This window comes from Hydra vulgaris, chromosome 01 (assembly GCF_038396675.1).
Source record: "Hydra vulgaris chromosome 01, alternate assembly HydraT2T_AEP".
In the NCBI taxonomy this organism is placed as follows: Eukaryota; Metazoa; Cnidaria; class Hydrozoa; order Anthoathecata; family Hydridae; genus Hydra; species Hydra vulgaris.
In genome coordinates, this window is record NC_088920.1 from 20,629,475 (window position 1) to 20,646,204 (window position 16,730).

The window sequence follows — 16,730 nt, forward strand, 5'->3', positions numbered from 1 at the left end:
ATACATCAATTAATAATTTATTTAAAAAATTGTCCGTTTGATAAAGATCGTAAATCGTAATGATATCATACTTAATAAGAATTTTATGCCTGCACTGTGGTTACACTGATTTTGTCGTGGTGATAATACTCATAGTTTTTGCACCGTATAAAAGATAATCTTCTATACCTTATAATACGTTAGTTATACATAATATGTGGTCCGTATTACCATTGAACCACAGTAATACTTGTGGTTTTTCACTGAACGAGTAAATCAAATGTTGATATCAAAAAACTAATAAATTTTCCAGATCTACCTCAGTGTCTAAAAGCAATTTAAGATAAGAATAGTTAACTACCTACAGAATAGTTAAATATCTATTGTAAGTACATCAATGAATGTGTGTAATGAACTTACTACCGACGTTGGTTACTTTGTACTAAAAAAGGAAACAGTATCAAATTCAAATAAAATTACTGATACTATGAAATATAAATTGATAGAGATGACTAATATTCCTAGCGATAATTTTGTCTACCCGTTTCCATAAAAAAAAGTAAAGAAGAAAAGAGATTCCTAAAACGATTGCACTTTGAAAAACATAAGTGGCTTACTTATTCTGAAAAAGAACGGATTGTTTTGTGAATACTGCGCGTTATTTTCTGATAAAGATGTAAAAGAAAGAGCTACGCCGTTATATAGCTATATACAGTATTGAACAACCAACATCGAACAATGCTAAAAAGTGTTCCTAATTTTACATGTCTAAAAAACGAAACGAACTATACTACCACAGCAAACAGTTCAGGAGTCTGGAGTCATAGCATGCCACGACATGAGCAATCAGCTGACAGGTGACAGCACACAGGCAGAATTTCGTTGACAAGTGCCATTTTGCAGCGGACAAAACAAGTGCAACTTTTTTGGTTTGTTTCATTTTCTTAAGTCTGGTCCGTGTCAACGTCACGGAGGTTTTTTAATAATTAAAAGAAGTATCCAGAAGCATGCAGAAGCTTCCAGAAGTTTCCAGATGAAGCATCTGGAAGCATCCAGAAATATCCAGAAACATTCAGAAGCATCCAGAAGCTTCCAGAAGCATCGAAAAGAAGCATCTAGAATCTTCCAGAACAGGTTCACACAGGTTCATTTTACTATATAAGAGACATGTAAATCGATATGTAATTTAGTCAGTATATGGAAGTCAATCAGTCAGTATTATCAAGACAGTTTATCGAAGTGAGTTTTATCAAAGTGTTTTATCGAAGAACATCAATACAAGAAGTGAAATACAACAAGTGTTTCATTACATCAATACAGTCCACATCCAACCATGACATTGTGTTCCACAGTGCATTATTGTATCATCACAAGGTAAATGTAACACGGTAAGGCTTGAGAAGCTTGATTATTTATTTTTATTATTTTCATGACTTCAAATGCAAAAATGGCTCCCGGCAGTCTTGGATTGGAACTAAGAAAGAAAATTATTGGCGATTACCTATGTGGAATGTCACAAAAAAGTATTTGTGATAAATATCGTGTGAAAAAATGGACCGTATCAAGACTATGTTCCAAATATTATTCTACGGGGAAGTTGGCAGCCGATAACAAAGGTGGAAGACCGCGTTCCAACACTTCTAGAGAGGATTCTATGATCGTCAGATCCGTCAAGAAGGATCCCTGGATATCATCAGTCGAGATACAAAAGCATTTAGAGCTGCCTGTACCGAACAATCAGACGACGTGCTGTTGAAGCCGGATTGTTTTCTCGACGCCCTGCAAAGAAACCTCTGATTTCACTAAAAAACCAGAAGAAAAGAGTCATGTTTGCTACACCTCATATTGACTGGAATGTGCAGAAATGGCGAACTGTCTTGTTCAGCCTCGATTTACGTTACTGTCATAAGACCGAGAAGCATGGTGGAGGCAATGTAATGGTCTGGGGGTGTTTTTCTGTTAACGGTCTAGGTCCAATACATCGAAAAGATGGAATAATGGACCATTTCATGTATAAAAATATCTTGAAAGATGTTATGTTACCTCGTGCTGAATGGAATACGCCAATAAAACGGGTTTTTCAGCAAGACAACGATCCGAAACACACTGCAAAAGTATTCAAGCAGTGGTTTCAAGACAACCACCTATCGGTGATGGATTGGCCGCCTCAATCTCCGGATCTCAACCCTATCGAGAACCTGTGGGAGATCGTCAACCGCAGAATTAATCGTGAAGGTTCGTAATAAGGATCAACTGTTTGAACAAATCCAAAACGCCTGGGCAGCGATTCCACAAAGTTTCATTGATCACCTGATCGAATCTATGCCTCGAAGATGCAAGGCTGTGATCGACAACAAAGGATTCGCCACGAAATATTGATAGCGAAATACAGCTTGGTCAGCATTTTGTCGAGTTGCACTTGTTTTGTCCAGAAGGAAATAAACTTTTTTTAATACTTTCGATTAATTTATTAATTTTCGTGTATAAATAATGAACTTTGTGATGAATAAAACTTGAAGAACTTTGTCTCTAAACAGTTACATAATTATTTCTCTAAATTGAAAAAATGCAGCACTTTTATATAAAGAAACTAAATTAGCATTATTTGGTTGCACTCGTTTTGTCCGATACTGTAAGTCCTTAATCTTTTTACTAATTTGTGCACAAATGCATGCATAATTTTTTCATATTTACCTATTACTTGTTAATATTGGCCTAAAACATATTTTTGTAGATTGAAAAAATGGTTAAGATCGAGAATAGGCCAAAATCGATTAATGGGCTTGGCTTTGCTGCATGTTCACAGACATATTATATCCATTTATGATATAATCGAAAATTTTCTAAAATGAAAAAAAGAAATAAAGACTTTGTTATTTAAGTATTTGACTATCAACCTTATGTTGGTGTATGTTTTGTATACATATATATATATATATATATATATATATATATATATATATATATATATATATATATATATATATATATATATATATATATATATATATAATGTTAAATAAATATTAAATTTAATTTGATACTTTTATTTTTATATATTTACGCGTAACAAACGCGTAACAGAAACAAAGCTATAGGTAATCGACTGTAAATAATATTTAGTTAGTATAAAAGAAAAATTTGTTTCGAATTGGTTTCAACTCAAATACGCCCTTGGTAATAATACATGGATTAAAATGTGACTGTAAGTTGAAAAAAGCAGAAATCTTTTCAGACTGCTTAAAACGGAGTTATCAACAGTGATATGTACATTTATGTTATTTAAATAAAAAAAATATTGTTATATCGTGGTCGTGTAACCTAATCTAAAAAACTGACAAGGATACACACAACAACAAAAAACACGACAAAAACTCCATTAAAACACAATGCTCTTTTAGATTATAAAACAAGATCATAAGATATTACAAAAACATTAACAGTTTCGTATTACAGTTAAAATGGCGAAAGGCAAATTTTTTATTTCTGACAAATTCACGTAAAACAATTATACGAAAAAATACAAATATAAAGCTCGTGCTAAGATTCAACATCCACTTAGATATAAGTTTAAAAGAATTAAAATTCTTTATAAAGCAAACAAAACATTGCAAAAAAAAATTCTATCAAAATTTTTTTTTTTTTTTTTTCCATTTGTAAACTAAAAAGTAAAAAAATTTTTGACAGAAATTTTTACTTTAAAAATCTCCATAAAAAACGTAAAATAGTTAAAAAAAAATATAGTTAAAAACCTAACAATACATATTACCAAGGGTAAAAAAAATGCCGCGGTGAGGCGTACGCTATTTTAAACAAGTTTAAAAAATCTTGCAAAAAGCGTACGCCTCACCGCTGCGTTTTTTAAACCTTACATATTACAACAAAATATTAGGATTCTGAAAAAGAAGTAAGCCCTGCTTAAGATAAACTATGTTTTAACAACTTCTAGCATGTCATAAACAATGTAAGAGTTGCTAAGTAACAAATAACTCGAAAAATAAAAGACAGAACACAGAACAAAAAAAATTTATATAAAAATAAAACAAAAAATTAAAAACAAAACATTGGAAAAAACAAACTTAAAAATTAAAAAAAAATTAAAATTTTATACTGGTCACAAAACTATATTGTTTACTTTATCATATCGTTAGACGAATACCAGGAGGCCGTATGTCCTCATTTTGTGTTTTTTCTGTTTATTATTATTATTAATCAATATTCAACAATCAATGGGGTGTGTGTACAATAAATTTAATCTGAAGAATGATACAACTTTTAAAAATATCTAAAAATTAGTCGGACATTCTGGCAAAAAGTCTTAATAAATCAAATTTTAAAACCTGATTTTCTCGGAAACACAAAAAATGGTCACACGGTCTCTTGGTTCTCGTCTGACAATAAGAGTATTTACAAAATATGTTTGTACTTCAAAATATTAAACGTGTGTGGTACGTAATTGTACGTGTGTGGTACGTAATTATACGTGTGTGGTACGTAATTATACGTGTGTGGTACGTAATTGTACCAAAAAAATGGTCAGCTACCCAAATGAAGCAAAATATAAAAATAACCTTTAAAACATGTTAACCCTGAAACAGGTCATATTAAATATTTCATACTTTTCGATTTTCCATTCAACCAACTTCACTGAAATAAAAAGATAAAATATTGTTATAAATTTGTCTCTATAATGTCTCACTTTTTGCATATGCTAAAATCTTTGTTTGGAATAGACAAGCAGAATTGCTATTTTAAAATTTAACTACTGTGCCCTATCTAGTAACTTGATAATAGATCAGAGAAATTGATTAAAACCATGTGGAGGGCGAACAGCTGATTTTGAGCAATTGTTGCTAAAGCCACCACTCCATTCTTTCATCATAGAATACTTTTTATTATCAATCTAAAAATTAAATAATACGCATATTATAACAGACAATAAAAAAAAAAGACATGCACTTATTCTATAAACGAATTGAATTACTAGAATTCAGCAATAATAATACTACTGATAAAGCAATATTAGATAAAGAATTTAAAAAATTAGAATCAACTAAAAAAAAAAAAGTAAAATTGTTTATTATTGCAAATTACAAATTGTTTTCAATTTAGTTTTTAAAATCCAGTATCCATTTTTATACAGTGAAAAAATTTTAAAAATTAATTAATTAATTAATTAACAGCTAGGTTGGCATTATCCGTACTAACCGTGTTTGAAAACTCCAACCTGAATACTCTGTTTGAAACTATGAACTCCAAAGTTTTCATCTCGAGATATTTTCCTGATATTAAATCACAAAAAGTGTTGCACTAAATCCTCGATTGCAGTTATCTTCCATGCGGTAATATTGTATCAGTATTTAATAGGGTATTTTTTCATCTGTAATATTAGCCGTAATATTGTACAGCAAGTTTATTTAAAAGGAAATTGAAAAAAAAATTTTTTAACATAGAACAGGGCCGACGATACCGGTTTCGAAGTGGGGGAAAGAGGAGGAGGGGTACAATCGGCAATTCGTAATAAAAAGTCTTTTATATTTGAAATTTTCTTTAAAAAATTATAAAAAATAAAATAAGGTCATTTAGAGAAAAAGCCAGGCCCCCCTCCTTCCTCCTCGGTATTGTGGGCTGTGTTGAATACATTTAATTGAAATGTATTAAGTAATCTCATTTATTTGATGTAACCAATGCAATGTTTCATTGTAATAAGTTCATCGAGGAAAACTCCTCAAAACGTTGTAATGCAGTTACAAACTTTACTTTTTTAATCTCTATTTAAGATTACTTTTTTAATCTCAATTCGGTCAATTAAGGTTAGTGGCAGATTTATGGGTGTTAAACGCTTTTTTAAGGAGGATAAAAGTAGCATATTTTGTTTTATTAGTTTTTATAGTTAACTTGTTACATTTGAAGCAGGTAAAAATGTTTTAAAGCTCGTCGTTCTTTGTAAAAAAAAGTTTAAATATCTTTATTAGAAAAAAATAGGTTAGCTTTATTAGAAAAAAGTAAGTTAGCTTTATAACTTTAATTTATAACTTTTTAAACTTAACCTTAAATGATGTATTCTTTAACTGAAGATTTTTTTTTTTTTATCTATTTATTTTACCATAAAACATGTAAATTAATAAGAATGAATTATAAACTTACATTATTAAAGTTAGATGTTAATTAAATGGTTACAATCCAGTCAATGCAGTTACACTTAAAATAAAAAAGTGTTCAATAAAAATGTGAATTAAAACATACAGTGAATTAAAGTAAAAATAAAAAAAAATTGTAATAATAATAAAAAAAAATAACAAAGAAAACTAAAATAAAGTCATTGAAGAGCAAATTGAAATAAAATAACTCACTAATAAATAATGACAGTATTGTTAACTATATATTAATAACCATAATAAAAAAAAAAGTAATAGCATAAATCAGAGGGGGTACCCCATGGGTACCCCTTCTGATTTTAAACCTTAGTATTTTTACAAAAAAATGATTATTGGTAACATGCTTATTGTAAATTTAAAATTATGCATAAACTTTGTTTTGAAAATTCATACTGTTGTCATGGTAACCACTGAAAAACCCTTAAAATGACCATAAGGTGACTTCAAGTCGGCTAAAAACAAAGAAATAGGCACATTTCCACCAATTAATATTGAACCATAATGTTGCCACAAGGCAGTGCTATGATATGAGTGGAACAGATTTCTCATAACTTTTTGTCAACACCACAGCAGGACGACCAAAGTTTAGAGTCAAATTTTTTATCTTTTTATTGAAAAAAAATTTTATTTACATAATTTATTTAAAATCTATTCCATTCATATCATAGAGTGTACTATGGTAAATACTTCCTTAAATTTCATAGAAAAATATCATACGGTTCTCCAAACATATTGATTAAAGGAAAAACTTTAAATACAGATAGATTTTATTTATAAAATACGTAAAAAAAGTAAAGCAAGACTTCAAAATCCACCGAGTACATATAAGGCACCATCTTTTTTAATTATTTAGTTATTTTTTTTAACTTTTAGGCACTTATTATTTGTCGCCTTGACTTTTTATCAGGGTTCATTCTAACTTCGACATAACTTATTATTTCATTATTTAATGCTTTGCATCGGCCTTTTGTAACCCACATCAACTTACACAAGCGTTGACCCGGGTGAGAGCTTCATAACAGTGATTTAGGATAAAACACCAAACTTAATTGTTGGTAGTTATAAAGAGAGCTTCATAAGTGTGATTTAGGATAAAACACCAAACTTAATTGTTGGTGTTTATAAAGAGGTAGAAAAACCTTGGATGGTATAATTCTTTTTGGTCTAATTTTTAAGAAATTTCAAATCTTTTTTTATAAAATATACATAGTCAACAGAAGAAACCCTGGTCTGTAAAACATTTTGTTAAATCTTATTGTTCGCTTTTTATATAGTCACTTAATCAAATCTAGATACAAACTTAGTTATTTCAAATTTTTTTTTTAACATATTCACCAACAAGACTGCAAACAACCACTAATAGAGTTGAAAGCTTCTGGAAAAAGAAAGATGAAGTTTAAGAATCCAGAAAACGATTAAGAGACAACTTAAAAGATCACAAACTGAATGAAACAGGAAAATAAGATAAAGGGAGTGAATTGCTAAAAGCTGATGTTTGAAATAAAAAACTAGACAAAAAAGAATTTTTGGAGCACTAAGGAACAATCACAGCAAAAGGACGAGACTTAATAGAGTGATGAGTAACATGAAAATGAAGTTTAGTAGATATCACAAGTGAGGCCAGCTCTTTATAGCTGTGCCCATTGTAGCATTTATAGAAAAGAGAAAGAGAGGCAATATTACAATGGTGTGACTAAGGTTGAAAGTTGGCTGCAAGACCAGGTCCAACTATGTTTACAATGCGTTTTTTTACTTTATCTAAATGAGAAAGGGCATCATTCGAAGATCTGCTTCACGAAAGTATTCCATACAAGTACGGAAAAGAGATTTATAAAAATAAAGAACATAATCCGGAGTAAGAAAGTGGCAAGCACAATAAAGAGATGTAACCATAGAAGATGCTCATTCTGCAATGGATTTGATATATAGCTTTCAAATAAAAATTTCAAAAAGAGTTAATCCTAGAAGACGATGACTAAATGAAGTGAAGATCTAGTTTGTTGCAATAACAATTAGCCAAAATAATTAAGTTTTATCTGAGTTAAAGTTTACCAGCCCCATGTTGTAGCAGAAGTGAGATCTTTTTCAAATTAAAATGCCCCTTCCAAGCAACCAGTGAGTGCTGACTACTTATGAAACTATAATAAACAGTATTATCATCAGCAAACAATGCCACTTGTGATATAAGAATTTCTGGAAGATTGTTAATGTAAATTAAAAAAAGTATAGGGCCAATGATGGAACCTTAAGAAACTCCTGAAGTTAAAGGAAATGAAGAAGAGTGCAGTCCATTAAGGACAGATTTTATACTGTGATTGCTAAGAATGAATTCAATAATCTAAAAGATTTTAATAATACACCATCAAAATAGAGCTCATGAAGAAGACCAGCATGCCAAACTGTAGCAAAAGCATTAGAAATGTTGGGAGTGATCTACAACTATTTTGTTAATTGTTATTTTCTTATTGTTTGTAAAGACTCTAATAGTCACATGCTTGGCCTGATTGTGATTGTTGTAAAAATTCACCCATTTGTCGAAAAACAAGGTTTCGTCCCCTAGGAAGATCCAGCATTCATCATCCTAAACCGGAAACAATGTATTATATTTTTCAGAATTATGAAATAACTAGTCTATTATAAAAAAGTTTTATAAAAAATTAGTTCAATATTTTAAGCGAAATGCCATTTATTATTTTACTAAATTAAAAATGTAATTAAATTAAAAATTTATGTATATATATATATATATATATATATATATATATATATATATATATATATATATATATATATATATATATACTCACAAATATATATATATATAAATATATAAAATATTTATATTTATAAAATATATATATATATATAAAATTTTTGTTTTATATTTATTTTCTTTGTTTATTTCAATATTTAAAATTGATAATGTTTATTTCATAAACATTATCAATTTGACATTAAATTTATTATAAAAACTATTAAAATTATTTTTACCTAGCTCTATCCTTATTTATATTAAAATTATATTCTTTAATTTCTTCTGGTGTTTTAATATCTATATATATATATATATATATATATATATATATATATATATATATATATATATATATATATATATATATATATATATATATATATATATATATAGCAAAAATGTTTACACTAACATAGGAAAAGTGTTTTTAAAAAAGGTTGATAAGCATTTCCCACCCTCTAATAAATTGCATAAAGTTTTTAATTGAAATACAATCAAAGTTAGTTACAGTTGTACAAAAAATATGGAAAGAATTATCAAAGGTCACAATAATGCTTTGTTAAACAAAAAAGAAATCCTAACTGAAAAAACTACTGAAAACTGTAATTGTAAACAAAAAAGCAATTGTCCAATGAGTGGAAGTTGTTTATTAAAAAATGTGGTATATAAATGTGTTGTTTCCTCTAAGAATGTACCTGATAAACAATATATTGGCCTAACAGAGGGTGAATGGAAAAAATGTTTTGCCAATCATAAGCTATCTTTTAAAAACAAAAAGTATTCAAAAGACACTATGCTTTGAAAATATGTATGGTAATTAAAAGTAAAAATATTGATGATTTCATACTGAATTGGTCCATCCTTAAAACAGCGCCTGCATTTAACAATATTTCCGAAAAATGTATACTATGCCTACAAAAAAAATTTTAAACAATTACACATGCAAACCAAGAATATTTATTAAACAAAAAATTGGAATTAAATTCTAAATGTAGGTACAAAAACGAGTTTCTCCTAAAAAACTACAAAAATAAATGAACTCAAATAATAGTTACATTAGGTTCCCTTGTTTTAAAATATTATTTTTCTAAAAAACAAAAGTAATCATTCCTAAAGAATTCTTTTTATGAAAGTGTCAGCAAATTCCACAAACGTGTGAAAATTTACAGTAGTTAAGACATTTGCAACTTCATGTAATTTAATTCTTGGTATAAATTGAAGTTTTATTAATTTGTTCTTTCATTTCTGATGAGTCTTCATTGATGAAACACAGTGTTAAATGAGATAAACTTTTGTTAAGTGTTTTTCTACTAATTTTTTTATATATATATATATATATATATATATATATATATATATATATATATATATATATATATATATATATACATATATATATATATATATATATATATATATATATATATATATATATATATATATATATATATATATATATATATATATATATATATGAAGTATTACTCTAACAAATAGTTTTCACCTTCTTGTTTTTAAGTTTCTTGTGCCATTTATCGCAAGAAACTTAAGAACAAGGTCTATTGATCATTAAAAAACATTGATGGAAAAAGGTATTGACTGATGCTTAGGTTCATTAGTAACTTAACTATTTTTACAAGCTCTCTGAAAATCAATACACAAGCCTTCTTAGGAAAGGCGTGTGATTGCATGCCTCACAAAAAATAAACCCGTAAAAGTAAAAACATAAACTTATATTTTTTTAATTTAATCAATATTACTACATAAGTATAATGCTTATGATCAAATACTATATCATTGAGGCTACAACTGTTTAAGTAGCATTGGAGGAATGCTAAAATCCTTTATATGCTTAGTAGACATTGGAAATAATCAAAGTTTTCAATTTTAAAATATTTATGTTTAAAAGTCATAGAGCTTCAATTAAATAACTTTGAAACTTCAATGACATTTTAAAGTTAACTTTTCTAAACTCTATGAAGTAAAACACTTTTAAATAATAAGAAAAAAATTATGCTTTTTCTTTTTCTGGTTTACCTTTTATTTAGTTTATCAATAGTAAAGATTTTTTTTTTTAAGTTTTTATTGTTTCATTTTTTTATTTCTTGTTAAATTTATGGTTTGCTTATTTTTAATTTTAGTTCAAGTTTACATTTGTTTATTCAGCGCATTTTAATATTCAGCTAAGTATCCCAATTTGCAAAGAGCCATGATCAAGTTGTCAAAACAAAATACTTTTGCTTAGCCATAAGGTGACTGCATACCTTTTCTAAGAAGGCTTAACCTAGGTTTGGATTATCCTGTTCACCTGCTAATTTGTCAACTCTAATTTGCAAATTTTTAACTCCCTTTAAAAAACAGTTTTGCAATAGCATATGAAATGTCATTATCAATTTAAAAGCTTTAAAATTAAAACTAGTAGTCAAAGTTTTACAAATTGAATCTTGTTTTTTTAGTCAGAAAAGTTTTGTTAAATTTGATAAATAAGACCTTATTAACTTGTCAGAAAAATGGCTTTCTCAACCTTTGTCACATGAAAGTGTTGATGAAGTCAACGGCTATGTGAAAAAGTTGGTTAGCCGTCAGTCACCGCAACTCGGCTTAACTGCAACTTTAATGAGATGGTTTTTAAAAAGGAACTTGGTTTCACAAGAACTTCTTAAAACAGACTATCTATCACAAGAGTTAAATATTCAGTGATTGGATTCATAAGCAACTGGAAGTTGATTCTGATTTTGCTTCAAATTTCATTGTCACCAATGAAGCTCATTTTCAACTTGATGGCTTGAAATGGCGTGGATGATGATGATGTGAAAAAGCAAAATTTTATAATTAGGCATCTGAAAACCCACAAGATAAAGGAGGAATTCTAAAGTCGATAAGTTACTCCAAAGGCTATAAATATTTGCAGAATATATATTACAACAACTTGGTAATACAAAATAATTTTTAGTATCATAGTCATTTATAGCCAAGTAAATTATTAAAAACTACTTGACTTAAACATAGTACTTGTCATCTCAAGCAATAAGCTAAGCTTCATTACTTTAGACTAATTGCTGCTAACATAGTTCCATCTAGTACAACAAATCAGCTATGGCTGAACCCATATACCAGTGTAAACTGTATAATATGATATCATTAGCATAAACCTTTAAAGCTGACTCGTTAAAAATGACTAAATAAAAATTATAAAAAATTTGATCTTACCCATGTTTAAAACTGGATGAAACACTAACTCTTTATATATATCACCACATTCATTTTCACTCTATTAAAAAAATATAAATCATTAACAAATTTTAGAAGAAAAACGAAATTTTATTTATATATAAAAATATTTTTTATCATTTACGATGAGTTTCATTAGATAAAATTTTGTGCAAAATAAACACTGCAGACGCTAAAATAAAAAAACTTCTTGTTTCTTTGCTTCTTTTTGAACTACGCAAATCTAGGAAACATGTCATTTACTAGTGTTACTGCTTTCATATATTTCATTTTATTTACTTTTTTGTTTTTGATTATATCAATGTGACCTTGTCTTAACTTCGTATTTCATAAAACAATAAGTACCAACTTAATAATTAAATTTATAAAAAATGAGTACAGATATAAAAAGAGTTTACTTAATTTAGCTGACCATGATCAACAAAATCATAATCATTCAGTATAACAAGTCATTACTAGTTCCCTTAAGGTGGTAGACCACTATTAAAAATCAAAAAAATCATTTTTTCAATTTTAAAGTTTTTAAGTAAATAATTATCGTAGATTACAAATTTCGAGTTAGTTTTATATAAAAATAAAGCTAACCCTATTAAAAACCAGTTTTAAATAATGCAGTTTAGGCTATTTTTAAATTTTCCCACAGCAAGGGATTGTTTCATTTTTATGTAGCTAAAAAGCAAGTTATCTTACAAAATACCATTAAAACTCAGAAAAAAAACTGCGTGGTGACTGCTACTCTAAAACTACTTTTTGTTAAATAATAAATGCTTTTGTTGCAGTAAGTTACATGGTTTTTAATGCATTTCTTTGCTATATATCTAATTACTATACAACAACCACATCTATCTTTGGCTAATTTTCTGTGTTCTTACCTTAGTTCATACCTTGTTTAAATAATTACTAAAATAATGGAAAACAAAGATAAAAGAAATAAGATATAGCAAAAAACGTTGACTCTTCAGAAAAAACCAACATAAATCATCAAACATTGTAGCTGAAGAAAATCTAATTTACAAGAATTACAATTCAAATGTAGCTCAGCAAAAAAAATGAACATATTGTCATCCAGTTCTAGTTGTAAATCTTCTGTAGATATTATAAATAATGATTTTGTAAATAAAAATAATTTTTCTGCTAATGATGATCAGTCAATAACTGCTATATTTTTATAAACACAAACATTTTAGAAGAATTAATAACTGTTATTGGCTGCTGTCTAAAATGTTCAGCAAATGTGTCTTATAACTATGATGCCAAACTTAAAAAAGTTTTATCACACTGTATATTTATTTCCTGTGCATCTTGCCAATAGGAGCAAATGTTTTATTCTAGTAAAACTATAAGCAAACCAGTTACAGCTAGTCCGAAAAGTTTTGACATTAATTTAAGAATTATATTAGCTTTTCAAGAAATAGGTAAAGGATACTCTAGTTAAAAAAATTCTGTGGTTTCATGAACATGTCTGATCCTATAAACAAATCTTCTTTTAATTCTTTAAGTGAAGAAATTGCTAACTCTTACAATTACATTGCCAAAGCTGGAATGAATGCTGCAGTTAAAGAAGTAGGAATAATAAGTTTGAAAAAAATTATAATGATCATATAGTAGTCGATGAGGACATTTCAGGGGACGGAGCTTGGCAAAAGAGAGGATGCTCATCACTCAATAAACTTGTTACCATAATTACCAAAACAAATGAAAAATGTATAGATTATTGCAGACTTTCTAAGAAGTGCAAATCTTGTGAGTATTGAATCCACACAAAGGTTCATCAAAAGATATGATGTTTAAAGACAATCATGTCTGCTCAAAAAATCACAAAGGATCAGCTGGATCATTGGAGGCAAAGGGTATTGATGAATGTTTTCAGTTCTACATTGAGGCAAGAAAATTAAGATATCTTTGATTCATTGGTGATGGTGAATCTTCCTTGTATCCAGCAATACTTGCAGCTAATCCCTATCCAGGACAGACAGTTTAAAAAGGTGAATGTGTAGGTCATGTCTGGAAACATATGGGCACTAGACTATAAAACTTAAAAAAATGTACCAACAAAAATGATCTTGAAGATAAAAAGTCACTTGGTGGCAAAGGTAGGCTGACTGAAAACAAAATTAACAAAATTCAAAATTACTACAATATTGCTATAGGCCAAAACATTGATAATCTTTATCAGATGGGTAAAAATATATTAGCAGTTTTAAATCACTCATGTGTGGCAGATTAATATCTACTTTTTGAGTTATTTGTTTTGAATAAAAAAAAGTAGTCAATCCACTGAATAATCCATTGTTTATACTTACTCTCAATTGCTCTTCATAAATTACATAGTAACATATGTTTATTTTTACAACAAACATTTTAAATGTTGATAAACAATTGGCATTATAAACTTAAATTTTCATCCATCAAAAATAGCTTCTGTCAAATAATTATTCATTAAATCATAATCAAATACCACTGTGGAACTATTTTGAAAATATAACACCATTTAAAACTGTATTTAAACTTTTTCAAAACTGCTTGTTAGTTAAATTGAAACAAAAACATCGAAACATATAATAAAAACTCAATTAAGCTAAATATATACCTCTGAATCTGAATTTAAAAAAGTTGGAATAATAACTGCAGAAACAGCAGCAGATAATTGAGTTGCCAACTTTTTGCTGCTCATATTTTTTGCCAGAATAAATTCATACCAAATATTTTTAACATTTTAATTACTCTTATAATAAATATGTTCTTTTTTTACAACACTATACTCAAAATATTTATTTTTATATTATTATTAATAAAAAAATCAGTTATCATTGTTATTATTTATACAAATACTACTACTAGTATTGTAACTAAATACTAGTAATTTTAAATAAGTAGTTAATAAAAAAATTGTTAATAAAAAACTATTTGTTAATAAATACTACTAGTATTGTTATTTTACTATTCTTACAAGTATATTTTATTATTTTTATCATTGTTGTTGCTGCTGTTATTGTTATGATCATTGTTATCAATATTGTTGTTGATGCTGTTATTATTATCATGTTAACAGTAATAATATGAATATAAAACATTTACCACTAACGACTATATTTATGAATTTAAAAACTAAAAGAATACCAAAACAATTTTAAACAAATTCATTGTTATAATTTTTATAATCATTAATAAATTTAAGAAACAATTTTTTTTTAAATAGAGTCTGTCTTTAAATTAAGACTATTATAGATTTACATTGTTAGAATAGTATAAATAATAATATTAGTAATATTATTTAAACAATGAGTCTTTAACAGTCTCTATTTAAAAGTAATTTATTTTTAAAAATTTACAAGTAATTTATTTATAAATTGTTTACAAATAATTTATTATATACCTATAAATAATTAATAAAATTATTAATAAAAATTAGATATAAAATATTTTACACAAGTATTATGTACTTAAAACTTATTTACCTTGGTTATGCTGTTTAATTAGTTTACTAAACTATAAACGTTTGTAAATTTCCGCAATATAATAAACTTCATCCTAAGTTTAATATTACTTATACAATAATATTTCTCTCTTTCTATTTCTATTTCTTATATTACTTATAATATTATTATAAGTAATATAAGAAATAGAAATAGAAAGAGAGAAATAGAAAAAAACTTTGAAAGAGAGAAATAGAAAAAAACTTTGAAAGAGAGAAATATTATTATTAATAATATTTCTCTCTTTCAAAGTTTTTTTTTAATGTTGTTTGTAAACGTCAAACGACAAATTTTTAATGACCTTTGAAAAATAACATTAAAAAAAAATGTAAAAAAATAGTTACTAATATAATAATAATAAAACAATATTTGAAAAAAATATATAAAGTTCGAGAGAGAAAAAAATGAGCTTTATAGTTCTCAATTTTAAAAGAAACCATTCTAATGAATAATTTGTCGCAGTGATAAATGTGCTGGACTTAATATACATTGTTCTCGTATTATAACCATAAAAGTGTCATCGTTGAGGAAGGCAATAGGAAATAGTTACATAAACAGCACTTTAGGTGGTTACTGCTGTTCCGTGTTGCCAGAAAGGCTGGCACGAAGTGGGTATGTAGGGAGCGTGACAGCCACCTTCATTAAAAGACCATTATATACACCATTATTCGGCAAAAAGGGTTTTATTGTACCTTCAGTCGTTATTTAAATTACAACCTTCTATTGTCGGAAAAAAGAGACAAACTATTTATCTCTCTTCGGCATATCGGAGATTTTGAGAACTTTTTTTCGAATTTAGGGGTCGTCTATATATTACGAGACTTGCTACTAAAGTGTTACGATTTTGTAGTAAAGGAAGGGAAAAGGGGGCAAAAACGATCAAAACTTGGTTGGTTTGTCATACTAGCGTCTGGCCTTGGTTGCCATGCCAGACGCTAGAATGGCGTTGGTATAGCTTTTTATACATATTAACTTGCATTACTTGATTTCAACAATATTTTAAATAATTAGAACCATTTTGACTGTATTCTTAGTAAACAAAGTTTAAAAAAATTTAAGATAATCACCAATATTTGTTTTACTCAGAATTACTGACTGTTAAATGTAACCGGCTTAATTAAAGATCTAATT

At 27.5% G+C, this 16,730-nt stretch overlaps 1 long non-coding RNA gene across 2 annotated transcripts; it reads right to left on the minus strand.

Annotated features, from left to right (window-relative positions):
• Positions 1-1,100: 1,100 nt before the first annotated feature.
• On the minus strand, positions 1,101-14,881 carry LOC136075187 (uncharacterized). Of its 2 annotated transcripts, XR_010635733.1 has the most exons (5): positions 14,714-14,881; positions 12,103-12,163; positions 6,127-6,180; positions 4,551-4,882; positions 1,101-2,822 (listed from the first exon to the last, which is right to left on the minus strand). It is a non-coding gene; the product is annotated as an uncharacterized LOC136075187 (long non-coding RNA). The 2 variants fall into 2 exon arrangements; XR_010635732.1 differs by lacking the exon at positions 1,101-2,822 and having other exon boundaries at positions 3,355-4,882.
• Positions 14,882-16,730: the final 1,849 nt, after the last annotated feature.